The sequence below is a fragment of the Hevea brasiliensis genome, chromosome 17 (assembly GCF_030052815.1).
Source record: "Hevea brasiliensis isolate MT/VB/25A 57/8 chromosome 17, ASM3005281v1, whole genome shotgun sequence".
In the NCBI taxonomy this organism is placed as follows: Eukaryota; Viridiplantae; Streptophyta; class Magnoliopsida; order Malpighiales; family Euphorbiaceae; genus Hevea; species Hevea brasiliensis.
Window position 1 is genome coordinate 52,030,316 of NC_079509.1, and position 21,198 is coordinate 52,051,513.

Consider the following 21,198-nt stretch of genomic DNA (forward strand, 5'->3'; position numbering starts at 1 on the left):
GCCCAAGGTGAAGAGGTTGTAAATGCTAATTTGCCTAGGGGAAGTATGATGGATCATGCTTTTCCTCGTTTTGATGACTTGAGAGAGAGCATAGCAAGACCAAGGATTGATGCAAATAGTTACAAGATGGATTTTGGAGTTCTTCAAATGATTCAGAATTCTAAATTTGGAGGACATCCTTCTGAAAATCCACACACACATCTGAAAAGGTTTGCTATGATTTGTCACGTGCAAAAACAACCTAGAGTATCTGATGATGCAGCAAGATTGAAGCTATTCTCATTCTCTTTGAAGGATAGAGCATTGGATTGGCTTGATTCTTTACCTCACAACTCCATCACAAATTGGGAGCAACTCACTAATGCATTTCTTGCACAATATTTTCCACCTGGAAAAACTCAAGAATTGAGGAATCAAATGACAGCTTTCAGACCAAGAGAAGATGAAACTCTTTATGAATCATGGATGAGATGGAAAGAATTAGAAAGACAATGCCCACATCATGCCATTCCAAAATGGATGATAAACTAGAATTTTTACACCAATGTCACTCCTGCAATTAGAGGGATTATTGATGCTCAAACAGGAGGAGAATTTATTATGAAGCATGAAGATGAAGCTTATGAGCTATTGGAGAAAATTGCAAAGAATACTCATCTTTGGAGTAGTCCAAGAGGACCAGCTCCAACTCAAAAAAGGCAAGCTGCTGGAATGTATGATCTTGATCCATTCAACATGATTAATGCAAAGTTTGATGCACTTACAAATGTCTTGGCTAAGAAGATGGAAGACTTAAGTATGTTGGTTAGTTCATCATCATCATCTGGAAGTTCACAACAAGTTGCTTATGCAGAGGGAACTACCAGCTGTGGAGTAGACTATGGAGAACAAGCAGCATATGTTGGTAATTATGGAAACAAACAAATGGGGAATTCTTACTCTCAAACTTATAATCCAAATTGGAGGAATCATCCCAACTTTTCATGGGGAAATCAGCAAAGTCAAGTTCCAAATCAGAATTTTCAACCACAACAGCAACAAGGAATTCCATATCAGCAAAATAGGCAACCATTGCCTAATTTTCAGCAGAAAAATATGAATCCTCCACCAAAACAGCAAGAACAAAGTTCCACCACTGAAGCTTTATTGCAACAGATTCTTGCTAACCAAACTAAGCATGATGAGGAGATGAGAGAGATGAAAGCAAGGCTAGAACAGATGCAAACACATAACAGAATGCTGGAAAATCAGATTGCACAATAAGCATCTTCCTCAGGTACCAAGTCTTTTGGAAAACTTCCAAGTCAACCAGAAAACCCAAGAGAGCAGTGTCAAGCTATTACTTTAAGAAGTGGGAAAGTTGTAAATAATGAGAAGAGTGAAAAAAATGAGAAAAGTGAAAATAGTGAGAAGAGAGAAAATGAGAAAGAAACTGATGAGAGTGAAAAACAAGAGAGTGCAGAAAAATGTAAAGAGAAAATTGAAGAGAAGGAAGAGAAGTATATACCTCCAGAGCCTTACAAGCCATAACTTCCCTTTCCACAAAGATTTCACAAAGCCAAGCTTGATAAGCAATTTGGGAAGTTTTTAGAGGTTTTGAAGAAGCTATACATAAATGTGCCTTTTATTGATGCTCTTTCACAAATGCCCTCTTATGCAAAATTCTTGAAAGAAATTCTCTCAAACAAGAGGAAACTTGAAGACCATGAAACTGTAGCTTTGACAGAAGAATGTAGTGCTATCCTCCAAAGGAAACTTCCTCCAAAGCTCAAGGATCCAGGGAGTTTTTCAATTCCATGCCACATTGGGGAATCATGTTCTACAAAAGCTTTATGTGATTTAGGGGCTAGTGTTAGCCTTATGCCCCTTTCCATTTATAAGAAGCTCAATATGGGAGATCTAAAACCAACCCACATTTCTCTTCAGTTAGCTGACAGATCAATTAAGTATCCTGAAGGGATTTTGGAGAATGTGCCTCTGAAGGTTGGAAAGTTCTATATACCTGTTGACTTTGTCATCTTGGACATGGAAGAGGATTCTAATATTCCAATTATCTTGGGAAGACCCTTTCTAGCTACAGCAGGAGCATTGATTGATGTTAAGGGAGAAAAATTGACTCTTAGAGTTGGTGAAGAGCAATTGGTTTTCAATATTAATAACACTATGAAGAAGCATCATTCTGAAGCTGATACTTGCTTGAGAGTTGATATCATTGATGAGCTGGTTGAAGAACACTTCAGAAAGAAATATCCAGAAGATCCACTTGAAAATTGTTTGGTTCATGGAGGAGGCATAGACTATGACAACCCTCATGTGGCTGCATATGCTCAACATTTAGAGGGTAGTCCACCATTCATTTCTGCTCCAGTTTTTCAACTCACACAAAAGGAAAAAATAGAATCTAAGCAACCATCATTCAAGGAAGAAGATGCACCTAAGGTAGAACTTAAGCAACTTCCTTCTCAGCTCAGGTATGAATTTCTTGGCACCAATAACACTTATCCAGTAATTGTAAATGCAAACTTGAGTACCTTAGAGGCTGATAAGTTGTTAAGAGTGTTGAGGCAATTTAGGAAAGCCTTAGGATATACCATAGATGACATTAAGGGAATAAGCCCACACTTTTGCATGCACATAATTATTTTGGAAGAAAATTGTAAGCCATCTATTGAACATCAGAGGAGGTTGAACCCAAATATGAAAGAAGTTGTTAAAAAGGAAATTTTGAAGTTGCTTGAAGCAGGGATCATATACCCTATCTCGCATAAAGATTTGGGTGAGCCCAGTACATATTGTCCCAAAAAAGGGTGGAATGACAGTGGTCAAAAATGAAAATAATGAATTAATTCCCACCAGAACAGTAACTAGTTGGCGAATGTGCATAGATTACAGAAAATTAAATGTTGCCACTAGAAAAGATCATTTTCCACTTCCCTTCATTGATCAGATGTTAGAAAGACTGGCTAGGCATTCTTATTTTTGCTATTTAGATAGATATTCAGGTTTTTTTCAAATCCCTATCCATCCAAATGATCAAGAGAAAACCACTTTTACTTGTCCATATGGAACCTTTGCTTATAGGAGGATGCCATTTGGGTTGTGTAATGCACCAGCCACTTTTCAAAGGTGCATGATGGCAATCTTCTCAGATTTCATTAAAGACATAATAGAGGTTTTTATGGATGATTTTTCTGTTTATGGATCTTCATTTGACATATGTTTGGCTAACCTTTCTAAAGTTTTGCAGCGATGTGCAGATACTGACCTTGTGTTAAACTGGGAAAAGTGTCATTTCATGGTTCAGGAAGGGATAGTGTTTGGACATTTGGTATCTAACAGAGGAATAAAGGTTGATAAAGCCAAGGTTGAAGTGATAGAGAAGATGGCTCCTCCTACCAATGTCAAAGGAATTCGAAGTTTTCTAGGGCATGCTGGGTTCTACAGACGCTTTATCAAGGATTTTTCTAAAATAGCCAAACCTTTGTCTAATTTGTTAAGTCATGACATACCATTTGTATTTGACCAAGAGTGTTTGGATGCCTTTTGCAGGTTGAAGCAAGCTCTTATCACTGCACCAATCATGCAACCACCTGATTGGAGCCTACCTTTTGAAATTATGTGTGATGCTAGCAACTATGCAATTGGAGCTGTTCTTGGTCAAAGAAAGGACAAAAAGGCTTATGCTATTTATTATGCTAGTAGAACACTGGATGAGGCTCAAACAAATTATGCAACAACTGAAAAGGAATTCTTAGCAATTGTCTTTGCATTGGAAAAGTTCAGACCTTACATTATTGACTCAAAGGTGGTTATATTTTCAGATCATGCAGCCATCAGGTATTTGCTCCGTAAAAAAGAGGCTAAACCTAGGCTCATTAGGTGGATTCTGATGCTACAAGAGTTTGATTTGGAGATTAGAGATAAGAAGGGAGCTGAAAATGTAGTTGCTGATAATCTTAGTAGGTTGAAATTGGATGATGAAGAAATGGATGAAATCCCTATTAATGAATTTTTCTTGGATGAACAATTTTTCTCTCTTGTTGCTAAATTACCTTGGTATGCAGACTTGGTGAATTATCTATCTTGTGGAGTTTTACCTCTAGGTATGACATGGCAACAAAAGAAAAAGTTTTTGCATGAGGCAAAATTTTATAGATGGGATGATCCTTTACTCTTTAGGAGATGTTGTGATGGTTTAATAAGAAGATGTATTCCTGATGAGGAGACACAGAGTGTTATGCATCATTGCCATGCTTTTGATTATGGAGTACATTTTGGAATCTCTAAAACAGCTAGTAAAATTTTGCAAGCTGGTTTCTTTTGGCCAAATCTTTTTAAGGATGTGAGGAAATTTGTGTTGGAATGTGATAAATGTCAAAGGAGTGGAAATTTGTCAAAAAGAGATCAAATGCCCCTAAATGATATTCTTGAAGTGGAATTATTCGATGTTTGGGGAATAGATTTTATGGGGCCATTTCCTCCTTCATTTGGTAATAAATACATCCTAGTTGGAGTTGACTATGTGTCAAAGTGGGTGGAAGCTATTGCAACTCCAACTAATGATGCTAGAGTGGTAGTGAAATTCTTGAAGAAATTTATCTTGAGTAGATTTGGAGCTCCTAGGGCTGTAATTAGTGATGGGGGTTCCCATTTTTGCAATAAGCAATTTGAGAGCTTAATGAGGAAGTATAGTGTAGTACACAAGATAGCTACCCCATACCACCCTCAAACTTCAGGTCAAGTTGAAATTTCTAACAGAGAGCTCAAACATATCTTGGAGAAAACAGTGAACAATTCTCGGAAAGATTGGTCTATCAAACTAGATGATGCTTTATGGGCATATAGGACTGTTTACAAAACCCCTATAGGAACTACTCCCTTTAAGTTAGTGTATGGTAAGTCTTGTCATTTACCTGTGGAGCTAGAACATAGAGCATATTGGGCCATTCAGACCTTGAATTTTGATCTTAAGCAAGTTGGTGAAAAGAGACTATTGCAACTTAATGAGCTTGAAGAACTGAGGATGGATGCTTATGAAAGTGCCCGTATTTACAAAGAAAGAACTAAAGTTTGGCATGATAAGCACCTTAGGAAAAAGGAATTCAAAGAAGGTGATTCAGTTTTGTTGTTCAACTCAAGATTGAAATTGTTCCCTGGAAAACTTAAATCAAGGTGGACTTGTCCATATAGAGTTTCTAAGGTTTTCCCTTATGGAGCAATTGAAATTTGGAGTGAAAAATCTGGGAATTTTAAGGTCAATGGGCATAGATTGAAACATTACATAACTGGAGACCCAATAAAAGGAGCAAGCTGTTACAAGCTCTCCAATCCCTCACCTCTTTTCAGTGAAATACATGAAAAGTCTAGCTAAGGACTATAAATTAGCCCTCTTGGGAGGCATCCCAAGTTTCTTTTATTTTCCTTTTTGTTGATTTACTTTTACTTTCATTGCTTTTGTTTTTTTATCTTAAATCTCCCCAAATTCAATTTTTGACATTGTTGAATCTTGTCCCTTGTAGATGTATTTCAATGGAGGAAGGTTGGTGAACTGCTGGGGGGTGACCCTTAACCTGAAATTATGTTCTTTAAATCTCCTACAAATTGATTGATTTTTACTGCATAACCTGTGCAGGAGCTGTTATCTGGTTTATGCAGAGGAAAAATGAAATCTGCAGCAAAGAGGGGGTCTGCAGCAGATGACTTATGTTCTTGGTGAGGTTGGGTGTGTAACTTTTAAGTATATGTGCTTTTAATGTTAATATGGTGGTAAGTGGGTCATCTTTGTAGTTTTGAGCTTATTTGGGTTGTGAGATTTAAGATGGACATGCTGCATTTTCTTGGCATGACTTGGGGAGTCCATTCTCATTTGTGGATAAATGCAACTTTATGCAGATTTTATTGAGTTTTAATGTGCTAAATGTTGATTGCAGAATTTGAGTCAAAATGGCATGGGTCACAAATATCTTTTATGCAGGATTCACTTTTACAAGCATGTGTGATGTAATTTTGATGGATTTTGTATATATTGATGTGTTTTTGGTGATAATTTCTCATGATTTATGCTTAATAGAATTATATTTCTTCATTCTAGGGTATTTTTCACACTTGCAAATCATTTTCCATTGCAATCTCAATCTTGTTGAATTGTGCATAAGCAACTGCATAGCTTATGCAATCCTGCATAACCACAATTCTTGCCATTTTCATCTCTGTTGCAAACTGCATAAGGTAGTGCATAGCTTATGCAACTCTCCATAGCCACATTTTTGTCAAATTTCATACCTACCGAGACTTGCGTAAGTGTGTGCATGACTTATGCACATTTGCATGACTTCAAATCCTGCATTTTCTCTCTCTGCCAAAATCTGCATAAGGGGAGTGCATAACTTATGCACTTCTGCATGATCGAACTCTCCAAAAATCAAAACCTGCCGAGAGGTGCATAAGCAGGGTGCATAACTTATGCACTTCTGCATGACTTCAAATCCTGCATTTTCTCTCTCTGTCGAAATCTGCATAAGGAGAGCGCATAGCTTATGCACTTCCGCATGACCAAAAACTCTGAATTCCAAAATCTGCCGAAAGGTGCATAAGCAGGGTGCATAACTTATGCACTTCCGCATGACCGAACTCTCTGAAACCCAAAACTTGCCGAGACCTGCATAAGCAGAGTGCATGACTTATGCACTTCTGCATAACCACAAACCCTGAATTCCAAAACTTGCCGAGACCTGCATAAGGAGGGTGCATGACTTATGTACTTCCGCATGACCACCAACCCAAAATTTTAAAACCTGCCGAGAGGTGCATAAGCAGGGTGCATAACTTATGCACTTCCGCATAACCACCAACCCTGAATTTCAAAACTTGCCGAGACCTGCATAAGGAGAGTGCATAAGTTATGCACACCCATTAATCCCCTTATGCAGTCTTACACAACCAAATCCAAAATTTTCTTCGGCACCCATTTTTCCCACCTCCCGTCTTTTCTGTTCACGACCGTCCGTTCACTTCCATTTATTCTGGCATTATCTCTTTCCCTTATTCTCCACGCCTATTTCCGCCGCCTTAACCCTAATCTCTTCTTGCATTTTTCTTTCCTCCCTCACCTCCTCCATCTTCACCATCGGGAACCATGGAGTCGCCCCCTCATTCTCCTCAAACTTCCCCTCTCCAGGTTTCGCCATTGTCAATGCGGCCTCCCAACCCCGATTCCCCTCCACAAGAAACTCCTCCTCCACCTCCACCAACCACTTACAAGCGGAAAATTAGGTTGAAATCTATGCGACCCATTGCTTCTGCACCTCCTCTCTCAAAGCGTAAAGAACCACCCACCACCCCAATGTCAGAACCTCCACCCAAAAATCCAAAAACTTCAGCCTCCACACAAGCCAAAATCACCCTCTTCCAGCAAAAAGCAAACATCAGTAGCATCCCAGGTATCAAAATTACCTTGGCCCCTTCATGATACAACTCACAAGGGCACCTTTAAGAGACTTAAGGAGAGGAGGGTGCAACCCACTAGGTATATTTCTGCAGACTCTCTCCAGTCACTTGGTTTATTTGACAATGTGGTTGCCTATCTTGATGGTATGGGTTGGATGGAATTTGTGCACAAGCAAGAAATTGTTTATCCAGCTTTAGTTTTGGAATTTATTTCCTCATTCTCTACCACCCTGAAATTGCATGATGTAGATTTTAAGCCAACTATGAAATTTAGATGTTTGGGGCAAAATAGAGAGTTATCATTGGATCAATTTCATAGCATTCTTGGTTTTGCAATTGATGGACTATTTAGAGTGCCATATACAGGGGTAGAGGTAGCAAACAAGGGTATTTGGAATGCTGCTCAATTTTGGAGAATTATCACAAACCAACCTCAGACTTTTTCTGCTGGCAGATCAAAAACCTCTCAAATACTAGACCCTGCACTTAGGTTTATTCATAGGCTCATTGCTAGCACTATTTTTGGGCAGAGGGACTAGTTTTGGTACTATGGGGAAATCTGAATTATTCATGTTATGGTGTGCTTTTCACAAGGTCAAGGTTTCTCCTGGTTATTTCTTTTGTGAGCATGTATTGCATATTGCCACCAAATCCATAGGTGATATTGTCTTGGGTGGGCTCATAACTATCATAGCCAAGCACTTTGGTTTTAATCCTGAAGAGCACCCAATACCAGCACTTGTAGACACCTTATATTTTGATGCTGCACACCTATCCAAAACAGGGTTCAGTTTGCCACATTCTGACATTGCACAACCAGCAGCAGAAATTGAACCCACTGCACAACCAGAAGCCCAACCTGTCCCATCAGTCCCACAGCACTCTACTGAACCTACGCCACCCCCTCAATCTGCACAGGACACCCCAGCAGCTTCTGCACAACCTACACCTCCTGCAGCTGAACCTTTTTCATCCACAGCCCCTCCTGCCTTTAACACTAAAGCCTTATTCACCTATCTTGAAAGGCTTAGTGATGATATATACTTTGTGGATAGGAAGCTTGACACTGGTCTTGATACCCTAAAGGATCGTCATGATCAACTATTTGACCTTGTCATGGAAACCAGGGACAAGCAGAAAGAATTGAAGGAGATGATGAAGAAACTCATGATTTTTCTGGGAATGCCACCTCCACCTCCATCACCTCCTCCAGCACCATCATTTCGACAGCAGCTAGATGCAACCACCCCCTTAGCAACATCTATGGACAAGGGCAAAACAATAGAACTAGATTAGTTTTTGTTTTACTTTTGTTCAAACTTGTAGGACTTTTTCTTTGTAAATATGTTCAAACAATTATAGTTTGTTTTGAATTCTGTTAGTTTGTTTTGAATTAGTTTGTTTTGAATTCTGTTTTTCTTAAAGTTCTATTGGATGGCCATGACATTAGTTTTTCATTGATTTTCATTGCCTTTACTGCCTTTTTGTGCATAATTGTCCATACATTGTATATTTTTGCATGCTTCTACTGGTGGTTGCACATTTTTCCTTGCTAATCATCATGCAGACTTTTGAATATCTTGCCGCAGTGTGAATTCCCTTATGCAATTATTTTGCATAGCCTGTGCAGTCCTCTATGCCACTCATGCAAGAACTGCATAGGCTGTGAATCCCCTCATGCAAATGTTCTGCATAGCCTGTGCAGTCCTTATTGCCACTCATGCAGAACCGCACAGCTTATGCACCTCCCTTATGCACTTGTTCTGGACAATACTTTCTTCTGCATAACCTGTGCAGCTTCTTATGCATCCCCATTATCTCTTGAATTCTCATCTGCTCTATACCAGGTAACTCTTTCTTTTTGCTCTTAACTTTCACAATTCCTGGTAATTATTACCTGCTTTGAGTTTTGGTAATATACTGCTTGAGACATTGAGGGCAATGTCTAATTTTGAGTTTGGGGGTGCACATTTTGATTTTTGCTTCATTTTTCACATTTTGAGTATAGAAGCATCTCATCCCATTTCATTTACATATATTGTAAATATTTTACATATACATCCATACATACATATACATTACACATTTACACACACATTATACATCACTTAGAAATTGTACACATTGCACACAAATAGACTTTCTCCATTTAGTTAATGCATTACTCATTTTTAGGAATCATGCATCATGCATTAAAATCTTTTGCCAAATCCCTTGAGTATTGAAAATGTGCCTATGAGAGTCATTTGACTTACCTTTAGTTGGGTTTGTGGATTGAAAGTTTCCTAAGAGGTGTAAGGTTTTGAAGTGTCTATCCCTTGCCTATATCTTCTTAGCCAAAAAGCCACCCAACTAGTCCCTTAGAGATTGGAGTGTTTAGAGGGAGTTATTGGATATAAGGTAGTCAAATGATGTCTCACCAATCCTAGAACAAATTTTCTAAACCTTTCAAGGCAAAATACCAGCTTGTACTTGAAAAGAGAGATGATTAGGCATTCTTTGATTTAAACCTTCTCATTTTAAACCTTTACCCCTTTTCCTAATTAAAATTGACCCTTGCAAACCACTTTGAGCCTTTTTATCCCTAATTTTTCTTGAAATCCTTATTGCTACCTAGCCAATGAACCAAACACTCCAACCCTTTTCATGAGGATAATTGAATATTAGGTACACTTTATAAAAAAAAAAATACAATAAAAGGGAGAAGAAATGCTTATCATTTTGTAAAAGTGCTAGCATATGTGCTTTTCACTATTGTCATTCAAAATGAAAGAAATCCACCCAAAGTATTAAAAGAAATGAGTTTGGGGGTGGCAATTTTAGGGACAATCATCAAAAAGAAAATGCAAGATACAAGCTAAAGTATCAAAATGTCCCTCCATTTTTATGAGTTTTGTAAAATATGTTAGCACTTGACAATTCTCATTGTGTATTTCTCTCCCCCATATAAATAAATAAATAAAAATTAAAAAAATTAAAAAAAAGGGAGAAAAAGAAAAAAATATAATAAAATAAGAAGTGTACCTTATGTTGTTAAGATTGAAAATATTCTCATGCTTTGAATCCTTTTTACCCATTCTTCTTCTTAGCCTCATTTTGAACCCCATGGCCCCATTACATCCCTAAAAAGACCTTTGATCTCTTGATAGTACTTGTTACATTAGTGGAGATGGGAGTAGGGAATTTGCCTATGGGATTGGAAAACTATTCATTCATTCATTCAATTCCATCATTCCATATAGAGACACTTTGACTATTGATTATCCTAGAATTCCTTTTGAGCATGACTTTCTCTTTTGATTGGTTGGTTTGGGAATTTTGAATGATAATTGACTTGATGGCTAAGCGGTGAAAGCTTGGATAAGCACTAGATTCTTTGCATTTTGAAGGATGGGTATATGGATTGTTGGTATGGCTAAAGGGGTGTTAAGTTACTTTAATAGGTGATTTTCATAGCTCTTTGGATAAGGCACCCCTAAAAATTTTGCATCACATTTTAAAGTTTGCTTGAGGACAAACAACAGCTTGAGTTTGGGGGTATTTGATACATACATTTTGCATAGTCATTTAGGTTTAATTTCATAGCCAATTTATTTGATTATTAGTCACTTTTAGCTAATTTCGTTAGTTATTTAGTTAGTTTTTCATAATTGTCAATTTTGGATTAATTTGTAATTTTTACTTTGTTTTGTAGGAAAAATGGTTTTTTTGAAGGACAGAAAAGAAATTTTGCCATTGAGGAGTGACTTCTACAGCCAAAGATGTCAAAAACAAGTTTTTAAGCTGAAATATGCATTGACCAAATTGTGCATAACTTGCCGCATAAGCTATGCGGATCTGCATAAGGAGAAAAATCACTGTTCCAATACCTACCGAATGGTGCATAAGGAGAGTGCATGGCTTATGCAGATTCACACCTCCCTTATGCAATCTCACGGAAATGTGCATAACCTATGTGCCAAGTCATGCAGTTTCGCATAAGTGAACCAGAAACAGCCGAAAACTGCATAAGGGACTGCATAACTTATGCAGTCCACTTATGCAGTCCCACAAAGGTTTCATTAATGAGCTGGCAAAAGATTCCCTCAGAAAATCCCTCCTAAAACACACCATTTTAGGGCTTCATGTCAGAAAATGCTATATATAGCCCCATTTCCCATTTTAGAAAGGGGGAGACAAGGAGCAGAAAAGGAAAGGAAGAGGAGAGGCAGCAGCTGAAGGGTCACATTCACCTTCCACACCATTTCCAATCAGATTTGGAGATTTCTTTCTTTTTTTATATTTTTCCTACATTTCTAGTGTTTAGTTTCTTGTTTCTTAGCTTAGATTGAAGCTTTATTTCCATTTAAACTCATAATATCTTGTAAGCATTATGGATAGTGAGTAGTTTACATAGATTCTGGAGTAAGGGTTGTAATATTTGAGATATTTTGTGGATTTTGATTGGGTAATCCATATTTTGTGGTCTTAATGAGTTTTATTCATTTCTTGTGTGCTTAATGACATGCTTAGTGTAGGATCCCATTAAGTGATATTCTTAATCCATGGTTGAGGCACCGAAAGGAGAAGGCCCTGTGATAGATAATCAAGAAATTGGACTTAATTAACTTAGACCTAGAAATAGGCTAAGGATTAAGAGGATTCACAGATTAATTAAAGAACCTAATGGGTCTTAATTAACTCTAACTCCACGAAAGTAGGATTAGATTGATTAAGGCACTCTTTGTCTCACTTGAAAGGGTATTCAAAGGATTTAAGAATTAATCTCCTTAAAACCCGTAAGTTCCACAAGATTGGATAACCAATTTGAAATCCCAAAATAGCTTGAATATGAAATCCCGAACTCCGAAATCGCCTTTTTATCATTGTCAATTTTTAATTGAATTTAATTGCTTGCCATTTTAAAATCTTGCCATATTTCAACTTGCTTATTTCAATTTGATGCAATTTTAGTTTAATTAATACATTGTTGAATAGATTATTAATTTTGCACATATAGATTTCATACTCAATACCCATCAATTTATTACTTTAATTTCAAAAATAGTTCAATTTAGTCAACTTTTTATATAAAAAATTCAATCATTAACACAACTCATCGTGGGAACGATATCTTTTCTATATTACTTGTACGACCCGTGCACTTGCGGTAGGGACACATCACCTTTCTACCCTTTCCCTATAAATTTGGCCTAGTCGTTTATGCCACAACATAGAAGACTTTTCTTTTGGGATAAATTTTAACAACCGTCTCTGAACTTATCTAATTGTAACATTATAGTCACTCAACTTGAAAATATAACATAAAACCCCATCAACTTTCACATTTTGCACAATAAAATCGCTCTAATTTCTGATTATCAATTTTTCAGTTAGACGCTGACCTGGACAATTTTAGCATGGAGCTTAGTCGGTATTTCTCTTTTCCCTCTTAAGCCATGTATAAATTGAATCATTCTCCTCTCTATAGATAGAATAATTTTTCATGTATAGAGAGAATAATTTTACACTTTGCATAAGAGAGGAGAGAGAAATATTGACAAAACACCATGTGGGAGCTGTTCACATCAGTTTCTAACTGGAAAATCAATAATTGAAAGTCAGAGGGATTTTACTATGCAAAATTTGAAAGTTTAGGTGGTTTTATGTTACATTTTAAAGTTGAAGGACTGTAGTGTTACAACCATATAAGTTTAGGTATAGTTGTTAAAGTTTATCCTTTTCTTTTGTTAAGGATCTTTTGGCAACAACATGCTCAACATTATATGAAGTGGAATAGATTTTATTTGAACTTAAACAAAGTCTATACAAACCATATGACAAAATACAACAACCAACTACTTTTGAGTTAAAAGCTATATTTACACAACCTACCTTAAACTCAAAAGCATAACCCAGTTTGTCTATTATAGAAACTGATATTAAGTTTTGCTTAAAAGACAATACATATAAAACATATCCCAAAAAGAGCTTAAAATCAAAGTCTAGTTTTAAATAAACATCTCCAATAAACTCTACTTCCACTTCTTCATTATTGCTAGACCTAGTGGCACAACAGACCAAGGTGAGTCCTCACGCACTTCACATGACATCTATGATGCCCTAGCTCATTTGGAGCTCCGCACCATTCAGATGGAGGATGGTCTATGGAGGATGGAGGACCACCAACTTCATCATCACTAGTATATGGAGGAGCAGATGGCCTAGATCTTCTCTCTTCTTCAGCAGATGGCCTCTGGCACTCCTCCATTAGACATAGCTTCTCCACCTCCTCCAGACAGTTGATTTTGCTTTTAGTCATACTTCTGATCTTTTTTGTAGTGAGTATTTTTATGATTCCAAAAGGGGGAGATATGTAGATAGTGGATGTATAGTTTCAGGTTTTAGGCTTTATACATGGTGTACGTGCTTTTTAGTTGGGATATATATTTTTAGCCATATTTTTTGATGATGTTTTTTGATATATTTATGTTATATATTCTAATCCATTGGAGTGTTGTTAATCTAGAAATACTATTGCATCATCATTCATCTAGAACTCATTACATTATGGTATTGATGTGGCCCAACCGCAAGTGCACGGTCGTACAAGTAATATAGAAAAGATATCGTTCCCACGAGGAGTTGTGTTAATGATCGAATTTTTTATATAAAAATTGACTAATTTGAACTATTTTTGAAATTAAAGCAATAAATTGATAGATATTGTGTAAAATTAATAATCTATTCAACAATGTAAAGATTTAACTAAATTTGCATCAAATTAAAATAAGCAAATTGAAATATGGCAAGATTTAAAATGGCAAGTAATTAAATTCGATTAGAAATTAACAATGATAAAAGAGCGATTTTGAAGTTTGGGAGTTCATATTCAAGCTATTTTGGGATTTTTAAATTGGTTATCCAATCTTATGGAATTTACGGGTTTTAAGGAGATTAATCCTTAAATCCTTTGAAAACTCTTTCGAGTGAGACAAAGAGTGCCCTAATCAATCTAATCCTACTTTTGTAGAGTTAAAATTAATCAAGGCCCATTAAGTTCCTTAATTAATCTGTAAATCCTCTTAATCTTTAGTCTATTTCTATATCTAAGTTAATTAAGTCCAATTTCTTGATTATCTATCACAAGGTTTTCTCCTTTCGGTGCTTCAACCATGGATTAAGAACAATACTTAATGGGATCCTACACTAAGCATGTCATTGAGCACACAAGAAATGAATAAAACTTCATTAAAACCACAAAATATGGATTACCCAATCAAAATCCACAAAATATCTCAAATATTACATCCCAACTCTAGAATCTAATGAAAACTACTTATTATCCATAATATTTACAAGAAATTCTGAGTTAATATGGAAATAAATCTTAAATCTAAGCTAAGAACTAAGAAACCCAATACAAGAAAGGTAGGAAATAGGGAAGAAGAGAAGAAAACTCAAAATCTGGGTTAGAAATGGAGAGGTGACATTTTTGCTATGTTTTCTAACTCTTCCCCTGCTGCTCCTCCTTTTTTGTCTCCTTCCCTTCTAAAATGAGATAAGGGCATATTTATATCTTTTTTTTCTAGAAGTAGCCCTAAAATGGTGTGTTTGAGGTGTAGTTTTCATGAGAGAATCTTCTACCAGCTCATTATGAAGACTCTATGAAACTGCATAAGTGGACTGCATAAGTTATGCAGGCCCTTATGCAGTTTTCAGCAGGTTTTGAGCCCTTTGTGTGAAGCTGCATAAGCAAGGAGTAATTCTGCATAAGTCATGCAGTGAATTATGCAGATTTCAGCAGGACTGAAAAATTGCTTCTTCTCCCTGTGCAGAACTGCACAACTTATACGGCAAGTTATGCACAATTCGTCCACTGCATTCTTCAACTTTCAAGCTTTGTTTTTGACATCTTTGGCTATAGGAATCACTCCTCACTGGCATAATTTCTTTTTAGTCCCTCAAAAATACCATTTTACCTACAAAATAAAGCAAAAATTACAATTTAATCCAAAAATTGACAATTATGAAAAACTATCTAAATAACTAATAAAATTAGCTAAAAGTGACTAACAAATAAATAAAATGGCTATGAAATTAAACCTAAATGACTATGCAAAATGCATGTATCAAATACCCCCAAACTTAAATCTTTGCTTGTCCTCAAGCAAACTTTAAAATATAATGTAAATTTTTTTTAGGGGTGCATTGTCCAAAGAGCTATAGAAATCACCTATTAAAGTAACTTAACATACCTTTAGCCATACCAACAATCCATATACCCATCCTTCAAGATGCAAAGAATCTATTGCTTATCCAAGCTTTCACCGCTTAGCCATCAAGTCAATTATTATCCAAAATTCCCAAACCAACCAATCAAAAGAGAGAATCATGCTCAAAAGGAATTCTAGAACAATAAATAGCCAAAGTGTCTCTATATAGAATGATGGAATTTAATGAGTGAATGAATAAATTTCCAATCCCATAGGCAAATTTCCTACTCCTATCTCCACTAATGTAGCAAGTATTATCAAGAGATCAAAGGTCTTTTTAGGGATATAATGGGGCTATGGGGTTCAAAATGAGGCTAAGAAGAAAAAGGGTAAAAATGATTCAAAGCATGAGAATATTTTAAATCTTGAAAACATAAGGTACACCTCTTATTACCCTTTTTTTCTCTTTTTTTTTTCTTTTTTTTTTATATAAAGAGGAGAGAAATACACAATGAGGATTTTCAATTGCTAGCATATTTTACAAAATACATAAGATGGAGGGACACTTTGATACTTTAAACTTGTATCTTGTATTTTCTCTTTATGATTGTCCCTAAAAATGCCACCTCAAACTCATTTCTTTTAATTACTTTTGGTGGATTTCTTTCAATTTGAATGACAATAGTGAAAAGCACATATATACTAGCATTTTTACATCATGATAAGCATTTCTTCTCCCTTTTATTATTTTTTTTCTTTCTCCTTTTTTTGTTTTTTTTTTCTTTTTTTTTATAGTGTACCTAATATTATAAATAATTATTCTCATGAAAAGGGTTGGAGTGTTTGGTTCATTGGCTAGGTAGCAATAAGGATTTCAAGAAAAAATTTGGAATATAAAGGCTCAAAGGGGTTTACAAGAGTTAGTTGTAATAAAGGGAAGGTTAAAAGTTTAAAATAAGAGGTTTGCAATCAAAGAATGCCTAATCATCTCCCTTTTCAAGTACAAGCTAGTATTTCGCCTTGAAACGTTTATAAAATTTATTCTAGGATTGGTGAGACATCACTTGACTACCTTATATCCAATAACTCCCACTAAACACTCCAATCTCTAAAGGACTAGTTGGGTAGCTTTTTAGCTAAGAAGATATAGGCAAGGGATAAACACTTCAAAACTTTGCACCTCTTAGGAAACTTTCAATCCACAAACCCAACTTAAGGTAAGTCAAATCACTCTCATAGGCAACTTCTCATTACTCAAGGGATTTGGCAAAAGATTTTATTTCATGATGCATGATTCCTAAAAATGAGCAATGCATTAACTAAATAGAAGAAATCTATTTTTATGCAATGTGTATAATTTCTAAGTGATGTATAATGTGTATGTGAATGTGTTATGTATATGTATGTATGGATGTGTATGTAAAATATTTACAATATATATATAAATGGAATGGGATGAGATGTTCCTATACTCAAAATGTGAAAAAAAAATGCAGCAAAAATCAAAATGCACAACCCCAAACTCAAAATTGGACATTGTCCTCAATATCTAAGGTAGTGCAGCATGAAAACTCAAAGCAAAGAGGAATAGTTAAATTTAAAGCAAAAAGAAAGAGTTACCTGGTATAGAGCAGTGTTTTAGCATCTAAAATGTGAATTTAAAAGATGATGGTGATGGATAAGGAAGTTGCACAGGTTATGCAGAATAAATACTTTGCAGAACAGGTGCATAAGGAGAGTGCATAAGCTGTGCAGTATGGCATGAGTTGCATAAGGGACTGCACAAGCTATGCAGAACGTTTGCATAAGGAGTTTCACAGCCTATGCAGTATATTGAAAAGCTGCAGCATAATGATATATCAAGGAAAAACTTGAAAACACCTGCAGAGCTATGTAAATATATACAATGTATTGACAAGTATGCATAAAGGGGCAGTAAAGGCAATGAGAAGCAATGAAAAACCAATGGAATAGCCATCCAATTGTATTTCAGGAAAACAGAATTCAAGACAGACTAAAATTGTTCTAGCACATTTAAAAAGAAAAAAAAACTCCTAAAAGTTGAACAAGAGCAAGATAAAAACTAATATATTTCTATGGTCTTGCCTTTGTCCAAAGGTTCTGCGAGAGGACTGGATGGAGCTTGCTGCTGCTGAAGGGGTGGTTCTGGAGGAGGTGATGGAGGTGGAGGTGGCATACCCAGAAAAGCCATGAGCTGCTTCATCATCTCTTTTAACTCTTTCTACTTGTCTCTAGTTTCCATAACAAGATCAAAGAGTTGATCATGACGATCCTTAAGGGTATCTAGACCAGATTCAAGCTTCCTATCCACAAAATATACATCATCACTAAGCCTCTCAAGATAAGTGAATAAGGCTTTAGTGTTGAAGGGAGGAGGTGCTGTGGAGGAAGAGGGTCTAGCTGCAGATGGTGTTGGCCGTGCAAATTCTGCTGGGGTATCCTGTGCAGACTGAGTAGGTGGTGCAAGTTCAGCAGAAGGCTATTGGACTGCTAGTGCAGATTATGCCTCTGGTTGTGCAGATGGTCCTGTATCTGCTACTGGTTCTGCAGTGTCAGATGGTGGCAAACTGAATCCAGTCTTGTATAAGTGGGTAGCATTAAAATATAGAGTGTCTAAAAGTGCTGGTAGAGGATGCTCTTCCGGATCAAAACCAAAATCTTTAGCTATAACAGTTATGAGCCCACCCATGACTATATCACCTACAGATTTGGTAGCAATGTGCAACACATGTTCATAGAAGAAGTAACTAGGAGATATTTTGACTTTGTGAAAAGCACACCATAGCATGAACAAGTCAGATTTTCCAACAGCACCAGAACTAGTCCCTCGGCCCAAGATAGTGCTAGTAATAAGCCTATGGATAAATCTAAGTGCTGGGTCTATTATTTGGGAGGTCTTGGATCTGCCAGTATAAAAATCCTGAGTTGATTTGTAATATTTCTCCAAAACTGAACAATATTCCAAACACCTTTATTTGCTACCTCTATGCCTGTATATGGGACCCTAAACAATCCATCAATAGCAAACCCTAAGATACTGTGAAATTGGTCTAATGATAGCTCTCTATTTTGCCCCAAGCACCTAAATTTCATAGTTGGCTTGTAATCTATCTCATGCAATTTCAAAGTAGCAAAAAATGAGGAAATAAATTCCAAAACTAGGGCTGGATAAACCAATTATTGTTTATGCACAAATTCCATCTAACCTAGACTATTAAGGTAGGCAACTACATTATCAAATAAACCAACAGATTGGAGGGTATCTGCAGAAATGTACCTAGTGGGTTGCACTTTTTTGTCCTTTAACCTCTTAAAAGTTGCCTTATGGGTTACATCAGGAAGAGGCTAAGGTAATTTGGATACCTGTGTTACCGCTGCTGAAGGTTGCTTCTTGCCAGAGGAGGGAGATTTGGCTTGTGGGGCAGAGGTAGAAACACCAACCCCTTGTCGTGTGGAAGCCAAAGTTCTGGGGTTTTTAGGTGTAGGCTCAGAAAGTGGAGTAGCAGGTGGGTCCTTGCGTTTTGCAGGAGGTGGTGCAGATGCCATGGGTCGAGTTGATTTAGACCGGATTCTCCTTTTATAGGTGGATGTAGGAGGAGGTGGTAGGGTTTGTTGTGGAGGAGAATCGGGATTGGAGGCTTACATTGCTAGGGGCGTGACTTAGAGAGGAGAGCCTTGAGGGGAAGGGGGAGGGATTTCCATGGTGGTGGTCGACGATGGTGGGAAAGGAGGAAGGAAGAAGAAAATAAAAGAGATAAAGGGGAAGTTAGGGTATCGGTCGGCGAAAAGGTAGGGGGTGAGGGATTGGTGCCAAGAAAAATGAAAATGAGGGTGGTTGTGAACAGAAACGACGGGAAGTGGGAGGTGGGAAAGTGGGGTGTGCCGAAAATTTTGATTTGCACAGGACGTGCAATTTTCTGCATAAGGGGAAAATGGGTGTGCATAAGTTATGCAGGTTCTTATGCAAGTTTTGGCAAGAATGGGGAGTCTGAAAAGTTGGTCGTGCAAAAGTAAATAACTTATGCATTATGCAAGTTTCGGCAGAAATGGAAATCCTAGAAAATTTGGTTATGCAATAGTGCATAAGCTGTGCACTTGGTTATGCGGAATTCAGCAGAAATGAAAACTCAGGATTTGAAGTTATGTAAGAGTGCATAAGTTATGCACACACTTATGCAAGTTTAAGCAGAAATGAAAAATGACAAAAATTGTGGCAGTGTAGAATTGCATAAGTTATGCACTCTCTTATGCAGTTTCGGCAAGAAATGAGATGGCAAAAATTTGGTTATGCAGAATTGCATAAGTTATGCAAGAGCTTATGCAGTTTTTGGCTGAAAAGAAAAATGGAAAAAATTGAGACCTAAAAGCTGCATAAGTTATGCAGTTACTTATGCACATTTCAACAAGATTCAGATTACAATAAAAATGCTTTGCAAATTTGAAAAATACACTAGAATGAAGAAAAATGTAACCCTGTGAAGCATAAATCATGAGAAATTATCATAAAAAACACATCAAATTATGTAGAATCCATCACAATTGCACCATACAAGCTTGTAGAAGTAAGTTCTGCATAAGAGACATTTGTGAATTATTCCATTTCAACTCAAACCCTGCAAATTAACATTCTAGCACATTAAAGCTCAATAAAAATATGCACAAAGTTGCACTTATCCACAAAAGAAAATTGGCTCTCCAAGTTATGCTAATAAAAATGCAGCATGTGCACATTGAATCACACAAGCAAAATAAGTTCAAAACTACTAAAATGACCCACTTACCATCATATTAACATGATAAGCACAAATAAGTTACACACCCAACCTCAACAAAGAAGCAAATAGCATATGCTGCTGACCCTTTTTTTTTTTTTGCTGAAAAATTTTTTCTGCATAAGCCAAGAAGGGGTCCTACACAGGAAGCAATGAAGTTAAACAAATCTTGGGAGAGTTAATGGATAAAATTTCAGATTAAGAGTTACTCCCCAGCAGTGCAATAACCTTCATCCATTGAAATACATCTACAAAAGATAAAATTCAATAATGTCAAAAATTGAATTTGGGGAGATTTAAGACAAGAACTAAAGTAATACAAATAAAAGTAAATCAACAAAAGCAAAATAAAAGAACTTGGGGTGCCTCCCAAGAGCGCTAATTTATAGTCCTTAGCTGGACTCTTGTCATGTTTCATGGTGGCTGGAATTGGAATTTATTGCCTCTGTTTCCAATAGGTGCTTCAATGAATCTATACTTCATTTTCTTTCCATCACATGAGAAGATCCTTGTTGCTTTGTCTAAAAATCCGACCATTTCTTTCTTGACAACCTTTGGTGCATCTTTTTCTTTGAGAGATGGTTGCTTTACTTCAGTTTTCTCCACTTGCTCAACTTGAAAGATTGGTGCCATAGGACAAGGTGGATTACTATTCAAATGTTGTGCAAATGCAGCCTCTTTTGGATTTTCATCATTGATACTCCCTTCATGGATAAGACAACTTTCAAGAGAAGCCTTTGGATAGCTCTTTCTAAAGTGCTCTT

At 36.6% G+C, this 21,198-nt stretch overlaps 1 non-coding gene across 1 annotated transcript; it reads right to left on the reverse strand.

Annotated features, from left to right (window-relative positions):
* Positions 1 to 402: 402 nt before the first annotated feature.
* Positions 403 to 509, reverse strand: LOC131175636 (small nucleolar RNA R71). The gene has a single exon (XR_009145830.1). It is a non-coding gene; the product is annotated as a small nucleolar RNA R71 (small nucleolar RNA).
* Between the last annotated feature and the right edge of the window lie 20,689 nt (positions 510 to 21,198).